Source organism: Bos grunniens, chromosome 26 (genome assembly GCF_055505025.1).
Source record: "Bos grunniens cultivar Pamir isolate PY7600 chromosome 26, Bosgru_T2T1.0, whole genome shotgun sequence".
Taxonomy (NCBI): domain Eukaryota; kingdom Metazoa; phylum Chordata; class Mammalia; order Artiodactyla; family Bovidae; genus Bos; species Bos grunniens.
The window spans coordinates 33,534,762-33,548,035 of NC_141190.1; the positions used below are offsets into that span (position 1 = coordinate 33,534,762).

At 45.8% G+C, this 13,274-nt stretch overlaps 1 long non-coding RNA gene across 1 annotated transcript; it reads right to left on the reverse strand.

The window, feature by feature from the left end:
* Positions 1 to 2,473: 2,473 nt before the first annotated feature.
* LOC147344348 (uncharacterized) lies at positions 2,474 to 10,229 on the reverse strand. The gene is made up of 2 exons (XR_015155156.1): positions 10,146 to 10,229; positions 2,474 to 2,852 (listed from the first exon to the last, which is right to left on the reverse strand). It is a non-coding gene; the product is annotated as an uncharacterized LOC147344348 (long non-coding RNA).
* Positions 10,230 to 13,274: the final 3,045 nt, after the last annotated feature.

Sequence of the window (13,274 nt, forward strand, 5' to 3'; positions counted from 1 at the left end):
ATATATCTGATAAGAGATTAACATCCAAATATAGAGAGAAGTCATATAACTCAGTATAAAAAAAAAACTGATGGAAAAATAGGCAGAAGACCTGAAGAGACCTTTTTCTCAAGAAAGCCAAGAGATGGCCAATGGACACATGGAAAAATGCTCAGCATTACTAATCATCAGGGCGACGCAAACCAAAACTACAATGAGACATTACCTCACACTTGTCAGAATGGCTATGATTTTTAAAAGACAATAAATAACAAGTGTTGGTGAAGATGTGGAGAAAAGAGAACCCTCGTGCACTCTGATGGGAATATAAATGAGCATAGCAACTTATGGAACAAAAGATGGAGGAGGTTTCTCTAAAAATAAGAACTAGCGGACTTTCTGATGGTCCAGAGGTTAAGACTAGAGCTCCCACTGCAGGGGGTGCCTAGATTTGATCCCCGGTCTGGGAAGTTCTACATGCTGTGCAGTGTGGCCAAAAGGGCTTATAAGAAAATAAAAAAATAAATAAAAATCTTCCTTGGGCTTCCCTGGTAGTCCAGTGGTTAAGAATCTGCCTACCAATGCAAGGTACCCAGGTTCAATCCCTGGTCTAGGAAGCGGCTGTGAGCCTCAGAGGTACTAAGGCCATTCACCACAACTGCTAAGCTTGCCTTGTAGAGCCCACACTCCACAACAGTGGAAACCACAGCAACGGGAAGATGACACATGGCAAAGAAGAGTAGCCCCTGCTTGCGACAACTTGAGAGAAAAAGCCCGTGTGCAGCAGTGAAGACGCAGCCTTAGCACAGCCAAAAATAGAGAAATAAATAAAATTGAATAAATAAATAAATAAAACTTCCCTTTCTAAAAAATTAAAATAAAATAAAAAATTCCACTCTGGGTATTTACCAAAGAAAACAGAAATACTAGTTTGAAAAATATATGCACTCTTGTGTTCATTGTAACATTATTCACAATAATCAAGATATGGAAGCAACCTAAATGTCCACTGATAGATGAATGCATAAAAAAGATGTGGTATGTATGTGTACACACACACACATGCACACACATGGGCAGGCACACTCACAGACAATGGAATATTACCTAGACAAAAAAAAAAAAAGAATGAAATCTTGCCATTTGTGATAACATGGATTGACCCAGAGGGCGTCAGGCTAAACGAAATAAATCAGAGAGAAAGTCAAATGCTATATGATTTTACTTATGTGTGGAATCTAAAAAGTAAATCAAAACAAAACAAGCAAACAAAACAGAAACAGATGCAGATACAGAGAATAGACTGGTGGCTGCCAGAGGGAATCAAGGTGAAGCATTGTTCCACATAGGTGAAGAAACATTAAGAGATACAAACTTTGATTTACAAAATAAATAAATCAAAGGGATGTAATACACAGCGTAGGGAATATAGTCAATAATATTGCCATAACTATGATGACAGGTGGTTATTAGACTTACTTGAATCACAAACTAATATAATATTGTGTATCAACTATACTTCAATTTTTAAAAAAATATCTTAAAAGGATTTTTAAAAGTATGGCTGTTTCGTCTCAGTCACCGGTCCCAACGTCTCTTCCTTGTCTGCTTTCCTTTTACACGATGGTGTTCCCTGGGCTCTCTTTTGTTTCTATTCTGACCTCTCTTTGGTTGAGAATTAGCACTCAACTGGCTAAGTGCCAACCCTGCCCCCATGCCAATTTCATACATAATCTGTGAATATGAGGGCTCCCCCAGTGGCTCAGTGGTAAAGAATCTGCCTGCAATGCAGGAAATGCAGGCTCGAACCCTGGGTTGGGAAGATCCCCTGGAGGAGGACATGGCAACCCATTCCAGCATTCTTGCCTGAAGAATTCCATGGACAGAGGAGCCTGGCGGGCTACAGCCCATGGGGTCACAAAGAGTCAGACACTACTGAAGCGACTGAGCGTGCACAAGCTGTGACTATGAAACATCTGTAAATTTCACATTCTTACTTGGGGACCAATAATATCCTAGTTTAGAAATTCATGTAAACTCTTATCCAAACTCTTATCCAAAAGACTTATCTTTTTTTAAGTCCACTGACTTAAAAAAATTTGTTAACCTCCCCCCTTGCAAAATCCAAGCTTATAATAAAACTTTTGCCTTCAAAACACACAATTTCTGTTTAAAGTCACCCTCTCATTCCCTACCCCCTACCCACATCCCCCAAACCCCAACAGACATCTCTATATGTAGATAATTTCATAGGGTTTAAATTTAGCAGGAAAATAGTGAGTGAGTCCAGTTCCTCCTGCCCAAAGAGTGTTTCCAGAAGGTTTGAGGGTTTATCAGCCTCATCTTCTAAACTGTAGATTATCTTCCAAAGCAGTTAATTGCAATCAATTTTTTTTTTTTTTTGGCAATCGGTTTTTCAGTTTTGAAATCTGGTTTGATTTTTCCTTACTTCCTAAACGAAACAAGAAACAAAAAGCGAGCACGCACACACACATATTCCAGGAGAGCTGGCGCTTCTCACTGTGAGCCATTTATCGTGATCCAAAAGATTTACTCAGAGGCATAATTAATTGGAACTTATTTCAGTGGAAGTTATTTCCCTTCATCTCATTACAGAAACAAAAGAAGATTATGGGCCAGGGATCCATGAGGTTTCAAGAGAGTCTACTGATGAATGAAGTTGGAAGGAGTTGACACACGGTCAGAGATGGTTAACATCCAGAAATTCTTACAAAGTAACAGCAATTCTTTTCCATTAATCCCGCCTTGCCTCTTTGATCTTGAATGGTACCATGGCTGCAAGTTAAGTGCAGAGTTACCCTGGCATTAAAGGGCCCCAAAGACCTTGCCTTGGAGAAGCGTTCTTCGAGAACCTGGAAGATTAAAAATAACAACGATAATAAAAACAAACAAATACACAAAAGAGAAGAAAAAATGTGAACAAGCAGAGAATCCAGTAGAGAGATTTTAAAGCTATTATACTGTAAATCTGCCACCTGCGCTCTTTAGGAAAAGCACATCTCTGTGAATAGGGAAATGGATGATGTTGGGTCTGGAAACTTTGAGTCACCGTTGCCTTTTTCTGTAAGATGAAATAATTAAAAGAACGAGAGACTGGGGAACGGATACAGTTGGGTAGACACTTGAAGGATTTTTTTTAAGCAAATGACCTACTCATTTTTTTTGGGTCTCTTTTCGTTTTTCTAATGTCTCTCTGAGGCTCTCAGAACTCCAGCAAGAAAGCACGTGGACCTTTAAGAGCCCTAACATTTGCAGCGACTATTAGAGATGCCCAAACCGAGAAGGGGCTCAGGGGACCTGTCCTCTCAGTTTGTAGCCTCTTCTGACCCAATGGACTGAGCCCCAACTCTTTTAATGTTCTTTCAACTCTGGAAGTGGCCCGAGGCCATTAAACATTCCTTTAATTCTGGAAATGGAGGGGAGAGGGGTGAATGTGGCTGGAGAGGGAGGCTGTTATCACCCAGCACGGCTGGTGGTCAGGCTTCATGCTCAAAATTGTCCAATTAAAGAAATAAAAATGTAAGCTCTGTCGGGAAAAAATGCAAATACGGTGGCTTGGGGTTAAGATTTTGAGTGGTTTGGTGGTTAAAATTATGCTCTTGTTTATGGGGGAAATGAATTTTTTTTATATCTATATACAGTTGGGTAAATTAGGCAACCATCTATTATGTAATTGAGTAACAACATAATCCATCATAATGGTGAGGCAGGCCAAAGCCAGTGTAAATTGAGGAGACTGTTTCATTCTTCCTACTTTAGCTTTTAAAAAAGCAACAGTTTGGTGGGGGGAGGGTTAAGTCTCTCTTTTTCCTTCCGGAGGGTGATATCTAACAGTGCTTTCTCACCAATTTGAATTCTTAGGGGATGCGGTGAGGTTGCAGGGACTCAGGCATGACCAGGGAGGATGTGTGTGTAAGAGGGTGTGTGTGTGTGTGTGTAGACCCTGGCAAGTGCTTGCACCCAGGCACATCCTAAAGCCTATTTATAGTGGACAGTATGGTGCGCCCTCAGCTTCCTCTTTAGAAGTGGGGTGCTTATTCATCCAGCTGCTGGCAGTGCTGGGCTGCTGGAGGCTCACAGTCAGAAGCTGCCCTCACCAAAGGGAGCTGCTTGTCTGACTGTATGCCCAATCTCTGTGGCATCCTGAGTTTAATGACTGGTCCATGTTGGGGTCCAGTAACTCAGTGGTAAAGAATCCACCCACAATGCAGGAGACCGGGGTTTGATCCCTGGACTGAGAAGATCCCCTGGAGGAGAACATGGCAACCCACTCCAGTATTCTTGCCTGGAAAATCCCATGGACAGAGGAGCCTGGTGGGCTACGGCCCATGGGGTTGCAAGAGTCGGACATGACTTAGCGACTAAACCACCAACTGCACCGTGTCAGGGCCCACGCCCTCAACCCTGTGTGCGGATTCAGGACAACAGAGGAGGTTATCCAGGCTCCAGAGCTCCCCGTGGGATCACAGGGGCCTCTGCTGTGACTGGGTATGGTGGCCCAACTTCTCCCTTGACTCAACCCTGCCTCCCTCTATCCTTCCCTCCCTCCACTTACAGATGTGGATGAAGGGGCACACCCCAATACACCTTCCATGGGTGTAAACCTCCAGGTCTCAGGTTGCTCTCCAGGGAAGCTGCCTACTGACTAATTGCCTTCTCTTCTTCATTTCAGGTGGGTGGTGGATGAGAACTGGCAGATCTGCTGTGTGTAATCACAAAGGCAGCTTCATCCATGGCTTGACTGGGTGTTTCTGAAAACAGGGCTCCTGGGAACCCCTGAGATCACTGACAGTGGTGGGCAGCCTCCGGGGATTCATGATGTTGGGGCATCTCCTCTTGTGTGACCTGTTATCCTGCTCCAAATGCCACCTTTTGCCTCGTTTCTTTGCACCAGATTTTCCATTGTAAATCACTTAAAGATGCACTGTGGTTCTGCAGAGGGACCTTGTCTGAGGCCCAGCTCTGCCACTTACCAACTGTGAGTTCCTGTCTGGGCCCCAAAAGGTGGGGCTTCAAGGATGAGCCCAGTGGTCCCGGGGGGCGGCTGAGGGGGCCGGGCCGGGCCGGGGCTGCGGGGCGAGCGACACAGCGGGGATCCGGCGGCGCGGGAAAAAAAAAAAAAGGATGAGCCCACCTTACAGAGCAGCTGTGAAGCCAAGCAGATGCTGTGTACCACACGGGGAAGGGACAATGCCTCCACGCACAAATCAGTTAGCATCTTAGCTGGATCTTAACAACCAGCTCCAGCCAGACCCTGCCAGAGAAGGGCTCAGAAGAGAACTAAGCGGGGGCTCTGGGTAGAACCTCTGATTTGGGAACGAGGCAAAATTGAATTCACATCTCACCTTTACCATCCATTTGGGCAAACTACTAATGAAGTACAAGCTGGAATCAAGATCGCCAGGAGAAGTATCAATAAACTCAGAAACAAAGATGACACAATACTTATGGTAGAAAGTGAGGAGGAACTAAAGTGCATTAGATGAAAGTGAAAGAGGAGAGTGAAAAAGTTGGCTTAAAATTCAACATTCAAAAAACTAAGATCATGGCATCCAGTCCCATCACTTCACGGCAAATAGACGGGGAAACAATGGAAACAGTGACAGACTTTATTTTCTTGGGCTCCAAAATCACTGCAGACTGTGACTGCAGACATGAAATTAAAAGACGGTTGCTCCTTGGAAGAAAAGCTATGACCAACCTAGACAGCATATTAAAAAGCAGAGACGTTCTTTGCCAACAAAGGTCCGTCTAGTCGAAGCTATGGTTTTTCCAGTGGTCATGTATGGATGTGAGAGTTGGACTATAAAGAAAGCTGAGAGCCAAAGAACTGATGCTTTTGAACTGTGGTGTTGAGATTCTTGAGAGTCCCTTGGACTGCAAAGAGATCAAACCAGTCAATCCTAAAGGAAATCAGTCCTGAATATTCATTTGAAGGACGGACGCTGAAGCTGAAACTTCAAATACTTAGGCCCCCTGATTCGAAGAACTGACTCATTAGCAAAGACTCTGATGCTGGGAAAGATTGAAGGCAGGAGAAGAGGACGATGGAGGATGAGATGATTGGATGGCATCACCGACTCGATGGACATGAATTTGGGTAAACTCTGGGAGTTGGTGATGGACAGGAAAGCCTGGCCTGCTGCAATCCATGGGGTTGTAAAGAGTCAGACAGGACTGAGCAACTGAACTGAACTGATCTTAGCCTTTTTTTTTTTTAAACAATGAAACGTAGTTGGCCAGATTTGGCCTGCAGACCAGTTCCGTGTGGTTTTTTTTTTTTTTTTTTAATATGTATTTATTTATGTGGGGCTTCGCAGGTGGCCCTGGTGGTAAAGAATGCACCTGCCAATGCAGGAGACATAAGAGACCCGGGTTCGATCCCTCGGTTGGGAAGATTCCTTGGAGGAGGAAATGGCAACCCACTCCAGTATTCTTGCCTGGAGAGTCTCATGGACAGAGAAGCCTGGCAGGCTACAGCCCGTGGGGTTGCAAAGAGTCAGACACAATTGAAGCGACCGAGCACACATTTATTTATTTAATCGGCTTAGCTATGGCATGCAGGATCTTTAGTTGCAACATGTGGGATCCAGCTTCCCAACCAGGGATTGAACCTGGGCCCCCTTTACTGGGAGAGTGGAGTCCTCGCCACTGCACCACCAGGGAAGTCCCACTTAGCCTCTTCTGATTCAGTTTTTTTATCCCTATGTAACTGTATCATAGGATTGTTTGTCAAAAGGAAATGGAGGAATTTAGACAGTGTCTAGAGCTTAGTTTACGACCTGATAAGTGTTAGGTTTTGTGAGTGGCAGAATAGAGTGGATCCCAGCTCTGTTCCTTACCAGCCAGTGACTTAGGTGAAACAGTCTCTGAGCCGAAGCTTGTTTATCTGTAAAATGCAGTGATGCCACTTATTTCAAGGGTGAATCTGGGGGCTAACAAGAATGTATGCAAAAGGTGTGGTACTAACAGGGACTCAGCTGTTATTATTCATATTGTTATCCTGAGGAAGTTTACTTTTTGAGTGAGGGTCACAGATAAACAGCAGCAGAACAATGGGCTGATGGAGAAGTTAAGTGGACCATTATGTTACGAGAACCCCAGACAGAATGGTTCCGGCTTTCTCACTCACGGTGGTAAGTTCCCCAGGGGCTTTGCTTGCCAAGTTATTAGTTTTCTAGCAGGGGAATAATACATGGAACTTGGCCACCGTAGGCTGGAGTCTCACTGTTTTCTGGGAATCACCTCATGTCAGGACTTGCAACCTGAGTGGCTGGTCCAGATCAAGGAGCTCTGCCAGGCCACAGACAAAGGCCCCTTTGGTCTCCGAGCTGGCGTTAGCCACTGCCTTGGCCAGATGTCCACTGAGGGGCTTTCAGGCGTCACCTGACTATTCCTACTTAGATCTTCAGATAGACTTGGGCTGTTTCTGAGCATTGTGTCCTATCCACAACTTTGTGAGGATATAAGGAAAACTATATTTTACTACAAAAATGCACGGGCAGGTCGACTTAATATTAAAGAAATCTGCTAAGGTAATTTAGGATCGTCTAAATTATCCTAAGAGAGGAGGCAGGCGATGTAGAACCATAGGAAGAGCTCTGGGTTGGGAGTCCACCAGCCAGCCTCCACCCTCTCTGGTGAGTTGGCCCAGGGATTGCTGGTTGTGGAGAAAAGAAACTCCTTCAGTTTAGTTCAAACAAAAAACAGTGACCTTCTCGTAAGCTCCTGGAAGCCCACTGTTGGAAGTCTGGCCTGACCTCACAGCCAGTGGGAAATCACCACCCTTCCCGAGCACCCAGAAAGCCTGTTTCCACTGCATCCGAGACACTGGTTCAACTCTCCTCCGCGGATGACTTTCCCTGCCAGGCCTCCTTTCTACTCTTCCTTACATCTCTGTCCATGGCTTTGGCTAACCTGGGCCGTGATTCCGGACTTGTCACTCTTGAATTTTCACAGCTCACTGACACAGTTGGGACCGACGATCACTTAGTTTTAATACCGAGGAGAGAAAAATTGATTGGCTTAATTTGGATCAGATGGTGGCTCCTGGTCAGATCAGCTGTGATCAGAGCTGGTGGTCCTGTGAGGTTGTGGGCAGCTCCTCCTGGAGCCGTGGACTGAGCAAAGTCAGGGAATGGAGCAAAGCAATCGTGGACATTTGAGACACTTGCTTCAACTTTCTGGGTCATATTGTCTTCAACTGCAGAATAATAATTATTATATTAGCCATTGCTATTGTTGTTTAGTCGCTGAGTGGTATCCTGACTCTTTTGCGACCCCATGGACTATAGCCTGCCAGGCTTCTCTGTTCATGGGACTTCCTAGGCCAGAATACTGGAGTGGGTTGCCATTTCCTTCTCCAGGGGATCTTCCCAGCCCAGGGATCGAACCCATGTCTCCTGCATTGGCAGATGTATTCTTTACCACTGAGCCACCAGGGAAGCCCTGTATTAGCCACTGAGTGTCAGATTAAATCATTTAACCTATGGAACCCAACTGATCACCTCTCTTCTCTTCCGACTCCTATACCCTTTCAGTCATCTGGGGCCACATAACAATAATCCAAACCCTCATCTCATAGGATAAAGGAAGCCCATTTTTCAAGAAAGTTCCCTCCTCTAGGGTATTTCCAGGACCCCTGAGGAATGTGTGAGTGTCCCACAAGTCAACCCAGGCGGTGCCTTGGCATCCCTGCCAGCCGCCTTGCTCTTTCATCATTGCTCCCCTTGGCCCCACTGGCAAGTCTAGCATCCTGTTTCCCAGGCTATTGATACTTAACCCTTGACTATGTACATCCCTAATATGGACGTGAGCTCGTTCCTTCAGTCCTCAAAGCTCAGCTAAGAGACGATGGAAATGGTATAACTGCCCTTTCCAGTTGTATTCAGTTACAATTGACAAATAAAAATTGTATATCTTCAACATTCAGAAAACTAAGGTCATGGCATCCGGTCCCATCACTTCATGGCAAATAGATGGGGAAACAGTGGCTGACTTTATTTTGGGGGCTCCAAAATCACTGCAGATGGTGATTGCAGCCATGAAATTAAGAGATGCTGACTCCTTGGAAAGAAAGTTATGACCAACCTAGACAGCATATTAAAAAGCAGAGACATTACTTTGTCAACAAAGATCCATCTAGTTAAGGCTCTGGTTTTTCCAGTAGTCATGTATGGATGTGAGAGTTGGACTATAAAGAAGGCTGAGTGCCAAAGAATTGATGCTTTTGAACTATGGTGCTAGAGAAGACTCTTGAGAATCCCTTAGACTGCAAGAAGATACAACCAGTCCACCCTAAGTGAGATCACTCCTGGGTGTTCATTGGAAGGACTGATGTTGAAGCTGAAACTCCAATACTTTGGCCACCTGATGCGAAGAGCTGACTCATTTGAAAAGACCCTGATGCTGGGCAAGATTGAAGGTAGGAGGAGGAGGGGACGACAGAGGATGAGATAGTTGGATGATATCACTGACTCAGTGGACATGAGTTTGGGTAAACTCTGGGAGTTGGTGATGGACAGGGAGGCCTGGCGTGCTGCGGTTCATGGGGTCGAAAAGAGTCAGACACGACTGAGTGACTGAACTGGACTGAACTGAAGTTGTACAGTGTGATTTAAAAAAAAAAAGGAAATGACATGACTTTACTGAATGTCTGGGGACAACAGAGTTTAACAAGACTGAGCTCAGCCTTGCCACTGGGCCTTCAAAAGACTGCTGCTGCTGCTGCTACTAAGTTGCTTCAGTCGTGTCCGACTCTGTGCGACCCCATAGATGGCAGCCCACCAGGCTCCCCTGTCCCTGGGATTCTCCAGGCAAGAACACTGGAGTGGGTTGCCATTTCCTTCTCCAATGCATGAAAGTGAAAAGTGAAAGTGAAGTCGCTCAGTCGTGTCTGACTCTTAGCGACCCCATGGACTGCAGCCTACCAGGCTCCTCCCAAAAGATACTCACAGAACATTTCTGCTGAGGAGTTCAGGCCACTCTCAGAGAGAAGAAAAGGTGTCATCCCTTCCAATACAAAGGCCACCTTCTCCTCTTCCCCAGGATTCAGCTCAGTTGAAGGAAGTCTGACAGTGGGAACCCTGATCCCTTTGGGGGAAATGCCCACCCCCACCTGTCAGGTTCCCATTTGACCCACTCACCATCACTGAAGACCTTTCTGGGTTCACCACGTCTGCTTCCTTAGCTTAAATAGTCTCGCCAGGGCAGCTCAACAGCCTCAGCCTAGAGTACTGGGGGCCAAGCCTGCACCTCCCTCCTCGTGGGGGTAGGTCTTGGCACTGGATTACTCGTGAGCTCATTTTTGGTCAAAACAACAAACTCATCTCCCAAGAGTATACAATGATATTTTTCAGGCATTGGACACTGAAGTTCCAAGTTTTATATAAAAGAATTTTTTAATTTTAGGATTCATCTGGAGAATCTCCGATTGACATTTGTAAATGGTATACATTCGGATGGGAACTGGCTTTACCAGTAGGACCAAAATGACTCAGTGATGTGGCCTCTCCTTAAACAAAGGGAATGTCTGTTCCAAAGACAAATTTATTTATTTTTTCCTCTCATAAACTGCAGAGACTGTCTGAAATTCCCCAAATGGCTGCTTTCCAGCCTCAAATATTTAAAGTCCCAGTCTCTTCCAGGTGCCTTGTTCTAATAAATTATCTCCTTTGATCCTCCCAACAACTTTAGGAGGAGAAGTAAGGTTTCCTTTGTTTTACAAATAAGAAACTGAGGCTCAGAACTCAGTGATAATTAGCCTACGGGAGGGTGGGATTCGAATCCAGCTTGGACCTTTGTCTTACAGCACTCTCATCCCGTAACCCTTTCTGGTTCCAATGGCCCAGAATTCTGAAGTTCTAATGATACTCTGAGCCTGGCCTGTGGGAAGGCAGCTGTGACTCCCAAGACTTGACCCCAAAGGGCAGTGGGAGCTGCTTAATTTGCAGGATTCAGTGCAAAATGGAAACACGAGTCCTTATTCAGAAGTTATTAAGCATATAAAACCGAGACAGTGGAGTGTGAGACCAGGCATAGATCCTTGTGAGTTCTAGGCTCTGTGTGGGTGGTAGGCCCATGAACTGGCAGCCTGGACAAGTCACCTTGCTCCTGGGAGAAGCCTGGGCCGTGGGGGTGACATGGTGCTGGAAGAAACTGGGCTGTTTTCCAGCAAGTCTGCTCTCCCTGCTCTTTTGTAACGAGGCATGATCGTCAAAGGAAGTAAGAGACCCAAGGATTATGTGTACCAGATAATTTTTGTAGTTTAACTGCTTTTATTCCTCCCCTATTGCTGTTGTTTTGAATAATCTGTGTGGCTTTTGAAGAAGTTGCTTGAACCGATTTGAGCCTTATTAAGATATGAAAAAATCGCGGGCCAAGGGGGCCTGGTGATGAAAGTGGAGCTTTCATTTGGCGCTGCAGGCGACAGGAGCGGAGGAGCCTGGTGCTGTGCACTTAACAGAGGCAGGGGGGCGGTGTGGGACAGAGCCGACGTGTGGGGCGGGGCGGGGGAGGTGTACAGCCCGAGAGCTGTGAGGGACTCTCCAGCTCCAGAGAGCAAAATGACAATCAGAATATAAAAGCCCAGGTGAAAAGTGAGAAGGAAATAGAGCAAAACAAACCCTCAACTCGACTACAGCTGAAACCAGTGGAAGTTGGGAGAGGAAATGGCTAATAGGTATTGGAAGTGGACAACAGCCTCTGAGGGCTTCCCTGGTAGCTCAAGCTGGTAAAGAATCTGCCTGCAATGCAGGAGACCCCAGTTCGTTTCCTGGGTGGGGAAGATCCCCTGGAGAAGGGCTAGGCTACCCACTCCAGTATTCTTGGGCTTCCCTGGTGGCTCAGACGGTAAAGAATCCGCCCACAATGTGGGAGACCTGGTTTTAATCCCTGGGTTGGGAAGATCTCCTGGAGGAGGGTCATGGCAACCCAGCCCAGTATTCTTGCCTGGAGAATCCCCGTGGACAGAGGAGCCTGGCAGGTTACAATCCATGGGGTTGCAAAGAGTCAGACATGACTGAGCGACTAAGCATAGCACAGCAGCCTCTGATGGTAGATGAAACCCCACAATTGTTTTCCCCAAGAACAGAGGCATTTGGGCACTTGGCTGGGTCTCCCCAGGAGGAAGGGTTTTATTTCAAGCTTCAAAAGCCTAATTCTTTGTGACTCTGTGACTTTGTGACTTTACCATGGTCATTGAGCATCCTGTGGGTAGTCTGGGGGCCAGCCTTGGGGATTCAATGGCTTACAGTCAGGTGTGGTCCCTGCCCTCCTAGAATTCTCAGTCTGGAAGTGGAGCCAGAAGAATGATCAGGCAGGTGGACAGGCAGGGAGAGTGTTGGGGGGAGCATAGTGGAGTAAGGCCTCACCTTAAAAAGGGCTCTCCCCAAGAAAGCCACATTCATACAGAAATCTGAAGGATGAGTAGGATTTATCCAAGTGTTGGGAATGGTGAGGGTGACAAGGGGATCCAGGTTAAAGGAAACCACATGCAAAGGCCAGGAAGTAAGAAGGAGGGTGTTGCATTTGAGAGATGAACACTGATTCTAGGAGAGACCTTTCCCTCAACATATGTTAGTTGAGTGGCTACTACCTGTTCAGGGCTGGAGAGCCACACCATACACTCGACTGTGCCATTCTCCATCACTAGATTTTCCGATTGTGGACTCTTTCCTGTTTTTCTGTTTTCCTGCCTCTTTCCATCTCATACGTGGATTGGCTCTCTCCCTTTGATTTATTCCATGTATTAATATTAGCAGAATGCAGATTCAACTGTTGTTTCAAAGATCAAAATAATATTGACTTAAGAGAGAAAGATGGAAGTTAACCTCACTTTCATGAGATTACCCAAGAATAAGCAGTTGGTTGTTGAGATGGTTCCACAGATGTGAAGACCCAGAATCCTATCTCATTCTTTCACCATCCCTGAGGCATTATTCTTAAGTGCATGCTCCAAAGTGACTCTCCACCCTGTCAACTTTCCATGAGGTAAGATAGAAAGAGACAGAGGAACACACTCTCCTTTCTTTAAAGGTTCATGGCATGGAAATTGTACCCATCCTTTCTGCTCACATCGCATTGGCCAGAGCTTGGTCCAGTGACCGCACCTAGATACAGGGAAGCCTGAGAAATGTGGTCCAACTGGCGCCCATGCCCAGTGAAAGCTCAGAAGTAAATGGAGATTCAGACAACCAGCAACCCCATTATACTCTATTTCTGGTTTGCGATCTTGGAGATCTGTCTTGACAGACAATATCACAGCCATGGCTCTC